General features: G+C 45.7%; 1 long non-coding RNA gene across 1 annotated transcript in view; it reads right to left on the minus strand.

The window, feature by feature from the left end:
• Nucleotides 1–2,235: 2,235 nt before the first annotated feature.
• Nucleotides 2,236–16,315, minus strand: part of LOC135056542 (uncharacterized) — a 30,724-nt gene continuing 16,644 nt past the window's right edge. Inside the window, exons 2-3 of the long non-coding RNA XR_010244006.1 lie at nt 3,547–4,196; nt 2,236–2,408 (exon numbers count right to left, since the gene is read on the minus strand). This is a non-coding gene — a long non-coding RNA (uncharacterized LOC135056542). The remainder of the gene's footprint in view (nt 2,409–3,546; nt 4,197–16,315) is intronic.

Below are 16,315 nucleotides of genomic sequence, written 5' to 3' on the forward strand. Positions count from 1 at the left end.
GGGAACCCCCACAACCAGCCTGAGTTTAGAGGTCTAGGGCTGGTTATCAATTTGGGTGGAGGGATGACTCCCATTTGTTTTCTTTATCATTATTATTACACATTTCCCAACTTCGGCTGGTGGTGAAAGAGGGACAGATGCAGGCACCATGGGACCTTGTGGCTAGGGGATTTGCCTCATGTGATGTGCTGCTATTGTGAGCCACACCCCATTTTCATCACTTAGGGAAGTATTCAATTAGTGTCGGATCCTCTCCAACGGAGAGGATCCGACACTTCAGTATTAAATTTTAAGGCATTTCCGACAGGTTTTGCCCGGTTTTCAACAATGCCGATCCAACTTTTTTTAAGTTGAATCGTCATTGTCGAAAATGGGCTAAAAATCTGTCAAAAAAAAATTTTCGACAAAATACGTGGATTATCGGCTAATCCGATTTTCCGATTTGTCGGATTAATTGAATAGACCCCTATGTGAGCAGCTGGTCATGCCCCCAGTCCCTCTCTCTCGGTGAATAGACATTGTCAGCATTGTCAGGTCAGTAATAACGTTGGGGGCCAGGACAGTTAATTTGTGGAGGACGGCCCTTTTCCATCTATTGGTAGCTCCTAGCTGCTGACTAGTTGGTGCAGCCATCATTCATCAAAAAGTGAGGGAGATGGATTTGGTGCCAGCTGACTGGCTGCCACTGCCATCAATCATGCAAGCTGGGAGGAAGAAGAGGCTTTTGGATGGCCACACAGGACTGTCTCTGAAAATGTGAGGGACCAGACCGTGCGGCTATGGCCAAACAGACTTACAGCGACACTACTGCTGCTGCTCAGCCTGGTTAACACACACAGTCACTCCTCAGACATATGGCTACAAAGACATTGCACCTCAGCCTCACTGATCACCAATGCCCACTAAGCCTGTCTGCGACTGCGTGACAATGGGCAGCAGCTGCTAATGAGAGACGGGGGCTGGCCAGTGGGGTCCAGCCCAGTGGAAAGTACTGTAGCCCGGTATCTGGGTGGCCCAATCCGCCCCTGTTGTGAATCATACTTTCTAACTTTTAAAAACCCCTATCTCGGAGAGTCAATATAATACAGAGAGTATCCCAGTGACATTCATACAGTAAAGAAAGACTCCCAGTGAATGCTATATTTTAGAGAGCATTTTTGTTTCCACATACAGTATGTCATTCTTCAATCAAAATCATTAACTCCTGTAGCATCACCACAACAAACCAATATATCATAACTCCTTTATGATCATTAACTCACATTAAATAAGCCCCACATCAATTCATTCCATTCATTTTTATTAATATCCTAATTACCTAACTCAGTCTAATCAAAATAACCCCTTTGCTTACTGTCCTACACAAACTGAGTGATTGTACTGGTTATCATATTTGAAGTTTACTTGCAGGCAAGCGTTAATTTCGGTCAATGTTAATAGAGGACTGCAAAACCTCCGACTGCTACGATAACCTCTTTTTAGAATTGAGGGGGTAATTCCAAGTTGATCACAGCAGGAATTTTGTTAGCAGTTGGGCAAAACCATGGTGGTCATTCCGAGTTGTTCGCTATTTTTTTCGTACGCACAAGGTATGAGCAAAATTGCGAACATGTTGCAAAATAGCGAATATCCGCCCTCAACGTGTTTTTGCTATTTCGTACGCAGTATTACATAAAGTAGGCGTATGCCAAATGACATCGCACTAATGCGAACCCATCGCATTACCACAAACCTCATCGTAAAAATCCTAACTTATCGTAGATTTACACATTCCTGTTAAAATTGCACACGCTTTAGCTAAAAAACGCACAGCAATGGGTTTTTTTTCTTTAAAGTTAAATTACACCTTTCAGTTTAAACTCCACAAACCTTCCTCAATTACGAATCCAATTAGTGTAATGAATGATAATGGTCATGACCAATTAAGTCTTCAAAGAATACCTGAATAACACTTTGTAGGCATAATTGGACATCAACATTTAAAAGAAGTAAATAAAAATATAGATGTGGTAAATGTGCCTGGTTTTTTTTTTGTTGTTGTAGAGGTGTAGAGTGTGAATAAATGTGTTAACATGTTTTTGTAAACAATAAGCTCCTAATTATTATTATTATTATTATTTTTTTTTATAATTTTAATTAAATATTCAGAAATAAGATATGTGACGTGTTTTAGCTCACCAATTTATGCATGCAAATCTGTTTTGCCAAAATAGCATTAATAAACACAACACCCGCTTAACTTCAAAATCAATTTTATTTTTTGTTTTTTGTTATTTTTTAAGCTAATGTAAATATTAAAAAAAAAAAAAATTAATCCAAAAGTTCTAAGTCCGCTATGACGGCCCTCAGATTGCCTTTAAGGCGGGAAACAATCTCCGGCAAACTGCTGGGATCTCCAACTGCCACATCTGAAATGAAGATGCAAAGAAAACATTACTAACTTATTCACATTACATATTATACAATTAAGGCACAAAGCACACTTTAATGCAGCCATGTCCAAACTGTGGGCCTCCAGCTGTTGTGAAACTACATATACCAGCATGCCTTGACACAGTTTTAGGATCAGAGAATGCAAAAGCTGTGTCAGGGCATGCTGGGATGTGTAGTTTCTCAACAGCTGGAGGGCCGCAGTTTGGACAGGCCTGCTTTAATGGCAAAGTGACTACATCATGGCTGTTTTAAGGATAAATCAGTAGCAGAACAACACACAAGGCTGCTCAGCAATGTTTTTGGTAAATTATTATATTTTAATGGTAACACCATGGTGTGCATTTACTAATATGGGAGTTTTATTTAAGATGGGACGTTGACCATAGCAACCATTCAAATTCAACATATTATCTTGTAGAAGGGGTCTAAAAAATTACAAGTATAATCTTATTGGTTGCTATGGGCAACATCCCATCTTAAAGAGAACTACCATCTTAGTAAATGTAACACCATGTTGGCATTCATTCACATCTGGAGTGAAGCCAACTTATCTTTTTTGGGGTTGGCCCTGCATCATCACACTGCATATCAACATCTTCAGAAGGACCACATATTGTAGCATGCCCACACTCCATGAAAGCCTGCCTTACAACATAAGGTCAAACAGCTTTATAAATGTATAAATCCTAAATAGTCGGAGTGTAACTTTCACAACACAAATCACTGTGTCCTTAGCCTGCCTAACAAAGTGACTCCTGCGACTTTAATTTGAAAATCTTGCAATACCCAGGCACAATTGTAAAAGTAAAACCACACAAAAAGTACCACTCACATCTAAATGTTTTGCATATAATGTATCACATACAAACCCTGTTGTGCAGCCAAACCTGTCGACATAATGATTGGCGACCCAGAGTGGCCATCCTCAACATTGCAGATGTAGACACTGTACATATAATGTTCCTTACACAAATGTAAATGCATCATCCATACCATGATGAAGAAGACAAGCATTTAACCTTGACAAAAGATTGGCCACAGTACAACACTGCATTTATTTGAATGTGTCGTTTTTTAACAAAAATAAAAATTAAGGAATGTGTGTGAACTTACTCTCCTCTGCCACTTGCCCACCTCCCTCAAGTGGCTCCGGGGCCTCTGCTGCCCATTCACATGGTGGCGACGGTGGCTGGCTGGGGGATGGAGGCTGGATGGGTGAGGTTGGCTGGATGGGGGATGGGTGCTGGATGGATAAAGGAGGCAGGATGGGGAAGGAGGGTCTAATTGTGTAAGAGTATGGAAGGGGGAGGACCTTACAGAGGGGGTTTGGGAATGATAGCGTGAGGGTGGTGGAGTGTTTTTTTGGGACACAGAGGGGGAGGGGGGCAGAGAGGGGAATTGGGAAAGAGAGTGGGATTGGGCCGGAGAGGGTGATTGGTTGGGAGAGTGGGATTGGGCTGGAGAGGGGGATTGGTCGGGAGAGTGGGATTGGGCTGGAGAGGGGGATTGGTCGGGAGAGTGGGATTGGGCTGGAGAGGGGGATTGGGAAAGAGAGTGGGATTGGGCTGGAGAGGGGGATTGGGAAAGAGAGTGGGATTGGGCCGGAGAGGGTGAGGTGGCTGGAGAGGGGGTGTGGGCTGGAGAGGGGGTGTGGGCAGGAGAGGGGGAGTGGGCTGGAGAGGGGGAGACAGAAGGGGAGGGGGCCTGAGAAGGGGCCTGGTGTTGCCTCCCAGCAGCAGCAGCAGCTTGCCGTTGTTCTCGCCCTAGAATGACATATGTAATATTTAGGTTTTAGCATATACATTTACAACATCAGCATATTCCTATTACTCTGTTCTGTCCCATGTTAAAGAGACAGGGGTAACATTAATAAGTTTGTAAAATGTTTAAACTGGTGATGTTGCCCATAGCAACCAATCAGATTATACGTAAACTTTATTAAGCTGCTTCTATCAGATAATATATAGAATCTGATTGTTTGATATAGGCAACATCACCAGTTCCAAAAACCACCCACATTATAAGAATAAACCCACTGAGCAAGTTATTGGGTTCAGTTGACAGCCTGTGTAGCAATTATGCACATCAACATTCACTTTTGCAGAAGCACCTTGATATACAGACAGTACTGCTTGCCCTACCACACACACACACACACACACACACACACACACACACACACACACACACACACACACACACACACACTGTCATGTTTATTCTACAATAGTTTATTGTAAGTGTGCTAATTTTCACACTCTCACTTAGTGAAAGTAGGCAAAGTTTATGCAAGTCTATGTACTGTTATATTTTACTTACTGCGCCTACGTAGGTTATGGATTTGTTGGCGGAGCTCCGCCAACCGGTCCGGCGTACGCCTGCGGAGGTCGCTCCACCGCCTCTCCAACTGTATGATGGTCCGCCTGCTGCGGACGCGGGTCCTCAATAAGCGGCGGACCTTTGCGTAGGCCTCGCGCTTTACCCTATTTGGGACAAAGGGCCTACGCGGCGGTCCATCACTGCCACCAGGACGCGCAGCTCGCGGCGTGTGAATGCTGCTGCGCGCATCATGGCAATGGCGTTTTCCATATATGGGCTTATATTTATAGTTTGTGGTTGCATGTGATTGGTTGGAAATGTATGGTGTCATCTGTAATAAACTTTATTGATGTGTACATTGATGTGCAGGACAGTTTGTACACTTCTCTCATGGGCGGAGATTCGCACCCGCGGACACACACACACACACACACACACACACACACACACACACACACACACACACACACACATATCATTCAGATATGGCTTCAAATCATAAACATATTAGTCTTCACATATATATAAAATAAAAACATTTTAAAAATTAAAAACCATTGGATACAACAATCTTACACAACATACATGAAAAGGAGAATATTACATAAAAAAACTGTACTGAAACAATAAAAAATACTCTCTAAACTCACTCAGAAATGTGCTCTCAGAAATGTCCACCTTGCTTCAGTAATTTTCAGCATACACGCACACAGGCTGCATGCAGGGTGCTTATATAGCCAGTGCAACAATTAGTGGACCAATTTGCATAATATACACCTGCGCGGAATTCCGCACCGGAAAACACACGCAGCTATAAATAGCTAACACTCGTGCATACACACATGCCACCAGCAACATGGCTACTCGTGAGCAGACGGCAGCAGAGATGGACGAGGTGCAGAAGCAGATGGCAGCTTTAGCACATAGAAGCTTAGCACTGCGGAGGCAGATGCTTGAGTTTGCCAATGCTGACTCTGAAATAGCAGGACCCAGTACTATACAAACTCCTTCTTCTGCTACCCAGGAGTTAGGAGTGAATCCCCTGCCAGACATAGCTAGTGGGGAAACTGAGGGTGATTCTGGACTAGCAGCTCAAACACAAACTACACAAGCAGCTAGTGAAGAGGAAGATGGTGAGGAAGGTCAGGACGGTAGCTCACAGGCTACTTCCAAAAAAAAGAAAAGACAGCCCGCCTTCACTAAGAGGGAGTTACGGATTTTGGTCACACAGGCCATGCAAAAAATACATCGAGGACCCAAAAACATGGGTGCTGCAACCAAAGACAGAATTTGGAGGGACATCACTAATTCTATTAATGAAGTCGGCTCAATAGTCCGCACCTCGCAGGAAGTTAGAAGACGGTAAGTGTATATTGCCAGTCCATTTTCTGTGCCAAGTATTATTAAAAAGTTACTTAGATGTGATGTTGCCTATAGCAACCAAATGCATAACATGTGTACTATATATTAAAGCAGGTTTTCATAATTTAACACTACCATGCCCCTATATTTCCCCACATATGTAGTTGGGCCGACTTCAAATCCCGCCTGAAGGGCAAGAGGTCTGCGGAGTGGAATGCCTCGAGGACAACAGGGGGAGGACCAGCTGCCACTGTGGAATACACAGATCTGGAGGAGATAGCGATGGACTGTGTAAGCTACGAGGAGGGGGTTGGGGTGTCTTATATGGACACGGACCTGCCTGAAATACTCCATGCACATGACTTGCCAGGTAAGTTTACACACATATTTATTTATTTTTTGGATACAAAAGTCTCATATTGTTTTTATCTACTCTTTTTCCACTCATTCTTCTATTTGCTTTGCACATAACACAGCACAGGGGGGTGAGCAGGTAGAGTCACAGGAGGGTTATGTGGCCGAGGCTGAGGTGGAGGGACCTAGTGTGTCTGGCAGTGTGGGACCATAAATCCCACCCATCCAGATTCCAACTGGCCCCCCCACCCAACCCTCTGCTATCCCGGAAATCCTGACTGAAATAGCCAGGTATGGTGAGAGCCTGAATGCTTTTCAGGACAGGATGCTCCGGGAGGTAAGCCAGATACCTGTCCGGTTCACTGAGCACAGAACCAGTGTGGAGCAAGGTGTAGCTCAACTCTGCCAAGGTCTGGCAGAGATCAGGCAGGGCCAAGTTCAACTCGCCTCCTCCTTCCATGAACTTGCCAATTCGATTCGGCAAGGGCTCCAGGACATCGCTGTCTCTCTTGCCCACAGTGGCAGAGAGCCAGCCACATCGGCTCCCTCCCCTCCCCCTGCCCAGGAAGAACATCCCACTGGGCAGGGCCCTCGAAGGTCGCTCCGCAGACCAAGCCAAGAAGAACTACATCAGGCGGGGGGGGGGAAAGAGAAAGTGATGTCTCTCCAGATGGGCAGCACCCATGTTTTACATGTTGCCTCAATGTATTTTTTTTATTTTGGCTTGTGTGGCCAGAATGTAGAACTCCCTCAAAGTGAAAGGTTTTCTTTAAATTGTAGCCTGTGAGTTATTTGTGCCTACACCTGAGCCATCTTCCTCTTCCTAGCGTGCTGTGTATGTTTGTGTTTGTGTGTTTGTTCCGGAATCTACCTCAGTTCCCCTAAAAGTTTAGTCTGGCTGGGGGTTCACTTACTTAATTGAAAACATCATATTTTGTCAGAAGAAGGGGTTACCGTAGTACTGGGTTCTGCTATGTGCATTTGCCCAATGCCATCTGCTTACTGCAATGTCCATCTCTGTATGTGATGCTCATTTGTAGCCATGTTGTGTTGTTGATTTTGAACTTTTTTTGAAGTAAAAAAAAATTACTTTACAATTGTTTGTGTGTTTTATTAAAGGTTATGCACTCATGAAAACTGTGCCCTGTAAACTTGAACATGGCATATTGACATTTGTGGAACAAGGGAACAATCAGAATATTAAGACAAACATTGCATAGTGTAATTTTAAATCTGTATGCCTTGCACAACACTTAATTTACCATATAAAAAACACACAAAAAAAAAAAAACTTGGGTTACTAGGGGCAACATGCCATAGTATTAGATATGGACACATATTCCCCCCCAAAAAAACAACACAAACATATTAAGTCACATTAAATGTAGGCTGCCTTATGGTGCTCATGTTATTTGGTATGTACAAAGGAATATGTCTATGTCGAGAAGATTTAGCTGATGTAGTTTATAAGTTTGTTTAGTCACATTTGAGATTATTAAACAAATAATTAAAACATGCATTTAACATCAGTTAATTTTTATTTGTACAAAAAATACAGTGCATTATTTGTGAGTGTGTCAGATTTGTTTGTGCTAACAATACAAATATTAAGTGGCCATATAATTGCTGTTTGTATTATTTTGTAAGAGCAGTGTTTTGCGAGTAAATGCTCAACAGGTGAATTTAGTTGCTAATTAATTGCTAATTAGAGCAGACACACACTTGTAACAGTACTTCGCAAGTGCTGAGTAGCTGCAGACTCACTCTTCGGCTGCGTCAAGATAGCGAACATTTGATATGTACTTTTAACATAGGATACGCATTTTTGCCAAAAACACGCCTACTGCTGGATGCATACTCCCACACTAGCCGCCCACTTTCACGCCCATTTCGTAGGATTGCGAAGCCGTGCCTCTGCCACGCCTCCGTCACTCCCCGTTTTCATATTACGAGCAGTTTTTCTTATAGTAATTCTGCACAAGTGTCGTATTGCTATCTTTGCGCATGCGTATTTCCGCTTTTGCGCTTGCGCAGTTTGAGGTTTTCCTGCCGTTTGCGATGCGATGATCCGCTGCGAACAACTCGGAATGAGGGCCCATGTGCACTGCAGGGGAGGCAAATTTAACATGTGCAGAGAGAGTTAGATTTGGGTGTGGTGTATTCAAACTGAAATCTAAATTGCAGTGTAAAAATAAAGCAGCCAGTATTTACCCTGCACAGAAACGAAATAACCCACCCAAATCTAACTCTCTCTGCAAATGTTATATCTGCCTCCCCTGCAGTGCACATGGGCCCTCATTCCGAGTTGTTCGCTCGCAAGCTGCTTTTAGCAGCTTTGCACACGCTAAGCCGCCGCCTACTGGGAGTGAATCTTAGCTTATCAAAATTGCGAACGAAAGATTAGCAAAATTGCGAATAGACACTTCTTAGCAGTTTCTGAGTAGCTCCACACTTACTCGGCAACTGCGATCAGTTCAGTCAGTTTCGTTCCTGGTTTGACGTCACAAACACTCCCAGCGTTCGGCCAGACACTCCTCCGTTTCTCCAGCCACTCCCGCGTTTTTCCCAGAAACGGTAGCATTTTTTCGCACACACCCATAAAACGGCCAGTTTCCGCCCAGAAACACCCACTTCCTGTCAATCACATTACGATCACCAGAACGAAGAAAAAACCTTGTAATGCCGTGAGTAAAATACCTAACTGCATAGCAAATTTACTTGGCGCAGTCGCACTGCGGACATTGCACATGCGCATTAGCGACTAATCGCTCCGTTGCGAGAAAAATATAACGAGCGAACAACTCGGAATGACCCCCATGGTTTTGCCCAATTGCTAACAAACTTGCTGCTGCGATCAACTCAGAATTACCCCCTATGGGTCAAGTCTTCTTAATCACATACATTAGAGGACAATGCCAAGTGTAAGAAAATACTTTATTGTATTTAACAATTCTGATCTGACTGCACATATACAGTAGGTCTCAAAAGTCTTTTGACAAATAATTTTCAATAATTCTGTATTGTTCCCAACTGTCAACAAATGCAGCCAACCATTTTATAAACTTAGTACAAAATAACTAAAATTGGTAACAAAACCAGAGGCAGAACTCTGGGAGGCAACGGAGTCATCTGCCGCCGGGCTCCTGCTCTGAAGGGGGCACCTCTCCTCCCTTTCTGTGACACTATTGAATTAAGTTCATTGATAGCTGCTGCTATCTCTTCAGTGGCCGACTTCCTCACTGGTCCCTGCACCTTACAAATCACACCCTCATTATTATACTGTAGATCAGGGGTGGGCAATTATTTCAGCTGAGGGGCCACTTAACACTTTCCAATGAGTATTCGAGGGCCGCCATAGCCACGCGCCAAACATACAGGGGTGTGGCTTCATGGGGAAGGAGCGTGGCCACAAAATAATACAGATTCATATTAGGCTGCACAATAGTCTCTATTATTCAAATTACGCTGCACAGTAGCGCCACTTGCACACATTACTCCAGGTAGAGCCCCTAGCACACATTTTGCCAGGTAGAGCCCTCTTTTACACAGTACGGCAGGTAGAGTCCACTTGTACACTTTACCACAAACAGAGTCCCCCTTTTACACATTACGGCAGGCAGAGTCCCCCTTTTACACATTATGGCAGGCAGAGTGCCCCTTTTACATAAAACTTTGAGGGGAGGGGGAGAATCAGGCGTTACAGACACGGCTCTCTGTCAGCTTTAGTGAGGGTGGACTTTAAGTTATGGCAGTGGCAGGGAGGAGTGGGGGCGGGCATTACAGCCCGCAGGTCACTGTAATGTTTGGGGTGGGTTGGACTTTAAGATGCTGCGCTGGCAGTGAGAGGGGGAGAGGGCCCGGGCATTACAGCTCAGCCTCACAGTAAACTCCTGCGGCTGCAGGGGGATTGGGCGTTACAGCCTGCGGGTCACAAGCTCAAGATCGGGAGGATGGCTTTAAACTGCAGCGGCGGCATGGAGATGGGAAGGGGGGGTCGGGCAGTATTGCCCGCAGCTCACCGTAAACTCCGGCAGCTGCGGCAGCAGGGGGATCGGGCAGTATTGCCTGTGGCTCACGCTCCATCAGGGGGAAGGGGTGTTCACTGGTCACGCTGCACTGTAAACTGCGCACCTGTTGTTGGGATGCTCAGTGTAACCTGAGGGGGTGATGTCTGGGCTCTGGCGGCAGAGGGGGTGGGATCGGGAATTCCATATCCCCCGCCTCCCCTGAACTCGAATAGCAGTCTCTACCCACCCACCCTCCCCCTCTCCCCTGGACCCATATAGTACTTTTAAAAACCAGACTCCCTCCCTCCCTGGACACAGGTTGCTGCTTCCTCTCCCAACTCGTCTCCCCAGCCCCCTCAACAGGAAGCGCCAGCTATACCTTTACTAAACTTGGATGTTTTAACAAGGACAGATCAGCTCCCGCTGCCCAGATGATCCGCTGCCCGCTGGAGAGATCAGCTCCCGCTGCCCGCATGAGAGATCCGCTGGCTGCTGCACAGGCACACTCTTCTTGATGTGGCTCCGCCCCCCCGCGTCACCCAGCGCCTGAGACGTCAGAAAGGAAATCCCGGTCAGCAGCCCCTGTGACGTGACCGGGATTTCCTCAGCGGCGCCGCGTCTCTCGGAGCTGCTGTAGCGCAATGACAAGCGGCTCAGCCAGTCGGGCCGCTTGTCATTGCGCACTGGTGGGGGGACAGCGGGCCAGGCAGAATCGGTTTGCGGGCCGCATCCATCCCGCGGTCCGCATGTTGCCCACCCCTACTGTAGATACACATTTTACAAGTGTCATACCCAGGATTAGAAACCATGACCTATTACACTGGAAGGAGACACCTTACTGATGAAGCTGTTTACTCCTGTATAGGAAATATGAGAGTTCTAACTATACGAAGTTACTTCTCTGACAATTACACGTAACTTCATATAGTTAGAATTCTCCTGCTTCCTATACAGGAGCAAATAGTTCCATTAGTAAAGTGTCTGCTGTTAGTGTAACAGGTCATGGGTTCTAATCCTGGGTATGACTGCTAAGAAATGTGTGATTTAAAATAAAAGATAATTAAATGTATATAAATTTTTTTCAGAATACTCCATACACACACACACACACACACACACACACACACACACACACACACACACACACACACACACACACACACACACACACACACACATATTATATACACATATACATATATACACACACGCACACATACATACATATATTTATCTTAATATAGGAAATAGGGGGGCACCAATATTTATCTTGCCTCCGGGCAACTGTGACGAACTTACGCCACTGAACAAAACTGATCACTATCTAAATAATGATAAAACAGCACAATATACTGAGGCTTATACCTGTTTTGACAGTACAAAACCTTTCATTAATCCATAGCAACGGAATGGGATATTTCAAGGCAACAGCACTAGTACTTTGTTGCAAAACTGCTGATAATACAGCCTGGCATCACCGGGGCATAGATTCAACAAGATTGAAATGTTCCCAAAGAATATTTGTCCATTCTCTTTGTAGAGCACAGAAAAAAAAGTGTCCAGGGTTGAGTACTCTTGTGTCCTTACACGCCTGTCTAGCTCTTCCCACAAGTGCCCAATGGGATTTAAGTTGGGACTTTGGTGGTCATTCCGAGTTGATTGCAGCCAGCAACTTTTTGCTGCTGCTGCGATCAACTAGTACACGCCAATGGGGGAGTGTATTTTAGCTTAGCAGGGCTGCGATCGCTTGTGCAGCACTGCTAAGCTAAACAATTTCAAGCAAAAGTTGACTAGGCCTATACCTACTTACCCTGTGCGATGGATCCAGCGATGATGGGCCTGGCTTTGACGTCACTCCTCCGCCCTCCGTTCTCCTGGACACGCCTGCGTTTTACTCACCACTCCCCGAAAACGGCTCCAAACGGTCCGGATCTGCTCTGGCACGCCTCCTTCCTGTCAATCTTCTTTGCGGTCGGCTCTGCGACCGCTTCCTCTGTAAGTCGCATTGTAACCCGGTGACCCCTGTCGCCGGGCAACATCGCGCACTGCGCCCGCCGCGCATGTGCATTGCACACCCGTTTGCACCGCAGCGATAAACCGCTGCGTGCGAACGGGTCCGAATGACCCCCTTTGACTTGGCTGCTATGGTACATTGACTTTCATATTGTGGAAGTAGTCCTGAGTCATACTGGAATGGTGTTTGGGATTGCGGTGCTGTTGGAAGATACACTTTCAGTGCATGTTGTTTTTTTGTAATTTGTAATATTTGTTTATTATCACATATTTATTTGTAAACCAACCAACCAACCAACCAACCAACCAACCAACCAACCAACCAACCAACCAACCAACCAACCCATGATTCCCTGCACACAGTGGAGAGCACCATCAACCTTGTTAGAGAAACATCCCAAATCATAAAGTGTCCTTCACCATATTTTAAAGTGGGTACCTGTTACCTTGTATTGTATCTTTTTAGTGTGACAGACATACTTTATTCTGTCAGAGGGCACCAGATTACATTTGCTGTCATCACTCCATAACACCTTGGACCAATCAGCGGCCATCCAGATTAGGTGCTCTTTGGCAAAATCAACCCTTGCTCTTCTATTCTTGACACTGATGAAGGGTCTTCTAGCTCGGACGTCAACCTAGTAAGCCATGATCCATCAATCGATGCTTTATGGTAGATACGTGGACATTTACTTGATAGTTTTTTCGTAAATCTTGGGCTATTTGCCATGCAGACTAGCGGGAATCAGCTACTGATAGCTACAATGCAAACCGTGGCATCAAGTGCCTGAACAGCACCCCTCTAGGGATGGTATGCAGTCAGCTTCCTGACGGACGGGATCCCGATGCTCGAAATACCGATGCCGGAATCCGTCCGCAGCAGGAACACTGGCATCTAAATACCGACAGGACTCGGAATCCCGCGTCTAAATATCTGCGCCCGGAATCCCAATCCCACTCACATCCCGTCGTCGGGAAGAGTGTTACTATAGGTTTAGCCATTAGACGGGGGGTTATGGCGTGTACACACGGTGAGATATTTTCTTACGATTTTGACTATATAGTCAAAATCGTAAGAAAAATTAGTGCAGATCGCAAGGGGAAAGTCACCTTGCGATCCCGATTCGATGCCGATGCGCGGTCCTGCGCGGTCGGCATCGCAAGAATAGATAGACTGTGCAGGCAAATCAATTTTGACTATCTCGTAGAAAAGATAGTCAAAATTGACACTTAGCCAAAATCGCACAGTCAGTATCGCAAGCACATAATGAGTGTTCTTGCGATACCTACTATGTGCCGACCTAGCCCCTGTCGCATAGTGAGAATCGGTCATAGCCCGAATCTCACCGTGTGTATGGGCCATTAGGGTTAAGGGATGGGAAAGCTGGGGTTAGGTACCGGATAGAGAGGCACTTAGCAGGGGAGGTTAGGGTTAGGCACCAAGCATGGAGGGTTAGGTTTAGGCAGCGGGGAAGGGAGGGTTAGGGTCAGGCAGCAAGGTGGGAGGGTTAGGGTTAGGCACCCACAAGGGAGGGTTAGGGTAGGGAACAGGTGAGGGTTAGGGAGCTTAATTGGGGGTCTGTCGGGATTCTGATGCATGGGATGCCACTGTCGGTATTCTGACCGCTGGCATCCCGTCCATCGGGAAATCATACTGAACCCCTAGGGATGGACATTAAAGATCGATATATCATACTCATTGATCTTTGAGGTCTGACCTTTGCGTGATTTTGGATCGATATAGAAAATATGATATATCATCTGCAATGATAATTCTGCCACAGTAGTAGGGACGGTGGAAACCGTGTAACAGTGCAGGCATAGCTGTCGCACTCTTCCATTAGTTCGGAAGTGTATCTAACTTGCCAGCTGCAGTTAGACAGTAGGCTGAACCACAGCCAGTTGGTTCTTCTGTGTGTATGCATGTTTTATCGATGTTCCAATATATAGATTATTTCTGCCTGATAATTGGTAGGCATAGATATGTGGTTATTGATACAGATAACATTGATACCAGATTGAGCCAAATCATTGACCGAGAACCTTTCATTATAATCACACACTCTCCTCCAACACTGCGGGGCCTAGTAGGGCCACATGTCAACAAAAGACAAGTCACACTTTTTGACATATGTGTGCTTCAGCCTGGGGGGCGCCTGAGAGAGGTAGGCCCAGGGCACCCCGCCTCCATATCCACCCTTAATTGGACTCTGTGCTGATCTAGCATCTGTAGTCATAGATACCACTGTGAAGGTATATGCAATGTTACCAGTGAGTTACATATCAAAACATTAATTAGTAGAAACATTAATAAGAAGAGAAAATTGTTCAACTTACATACAGTTCTACATATATTACATACTGTAACTTTAATAAGTTCTGCAATATGATTTAATAAGTAAATATTGGCAAACCACTATCATGAAAAAAAAAATTGAAGCTACAACGACACCTGGGGGTGAATGTAATAAGTGTTGGTTTGGGTCTCAATTAAAAAACGATGGTCATCGCCAGCATTAAGTCCTGAAAAATACAGCATTTACTAAGCTTTGGATTTGACTGTCATTTGAAAGTCGCCGGCAATGCCCATCGGTTTGGAAGGTCCGATCCAGCCACGTGTGCTGGGCTGCAGAGGGAGGCTCCTGCGACTTATGAGCCTGTTATGGGAGTGTTGCCGTTGTGTCGCTGAAAGTGGTTGTGTACAGAGACCAATCAAAATCTCAGCATATACTGTACAGACACTGAGGGGTACATTTACTAAAGTGCGAGTGTTTTAGAAGCAGAGATGTTGACCGCAGCAACAAATAAGATTCCACTTATTTATCTAACGCCTTCTATAGGATAATACAGCGGTGGCCAACCCGCGGCTCTCGAGCCGCATGCGGCTCTTTCATCTGCCGCATGTGGCTCGGTCGGCTCCTGTCCACCGTTGTCCCCAGCCCCAGACACACGCACGCCTCTCTGGCGGTGGTGTCTCTCTTCATTCGGCGCCGGCCCATGAGCCAATCAAAGCTCGTGGACCGGCAGCTAAGGCTCCTGATTGGCTGCCGGACCGCGAGCTTTGATTGGCTCACGGACCGGCGCCTAATTGAAAAGAGACACCGCCGCCGGAGTGAGCAGCAGCAGCAGCGCAGTGAGCGGGGCGCGGGGGAGCGACGACAACGACTGGTGAGCACTGTGGGGACATGTGTATCTGGCACTGGGGGCATAGCTGGCACTGTGGGGACATATGTATCTGGCACTGGGGACATGTGTATCTGGCACTGGGGGCATATACAGTGGGGCAAAAAAGTATTTGGACAGCCACCGATTGTGCAAGTTGACCCACTTAAAAAGATGAGAGAGGTGTGTAATTTCCATCATAGGTACACTTCGTGAGAGACAGAATCTGGAAAAAAAAACCTAGGAAATCACATTGTATGATTTTTAAAGAATTTATTTGTATATTCTTGCGGAAAATAAATATTTGGACAATCAAAAAGTTTAACTCAATACTTTGTAATATAACCTCGGTTGGCAATTACAGAGGTCAAACATTTCCTGTAGTTCTTGACCAGATTTGCACACACTGTAGCAGGTATTTTGGCCCACTCTTCCATGCAGATCTTCTCTAGATCTGTCATGTTTTGGGGCTGTCGCCGGGCAACACGGACTTTCAACTCATTGTACAGATTTTCTATTGGGTTGAGGTCTGGAGTGTCAGCGACCGGAGTCTTACCGGTACGCTGGGGCCGCGGGGCTGGCTTCCTTGGCGTTGTGCTGGCAGCGGTGGAGGTGGGCTGCTGCGCCGGATCCGTGGGCAGCAGTAGCGGAGGTGAGGGGGTCCG

Source organism: Pseudophryne corroboree, chromosome 3 (genome assembly GCF_028390025.1).
Source record: "Pseudophryne corroboree isolate aPseCor3 chromosome 3, aPseCor3.hap2, whole genome shotgun sequence".
Classification (NCBI taxonomy): domain Eukaryota; kingdom Metazoa; phylum Chordata; class Amphibia; order Anura; family Myobatrachidae; genus Pseudophryne; species Pseudophryne corroboree.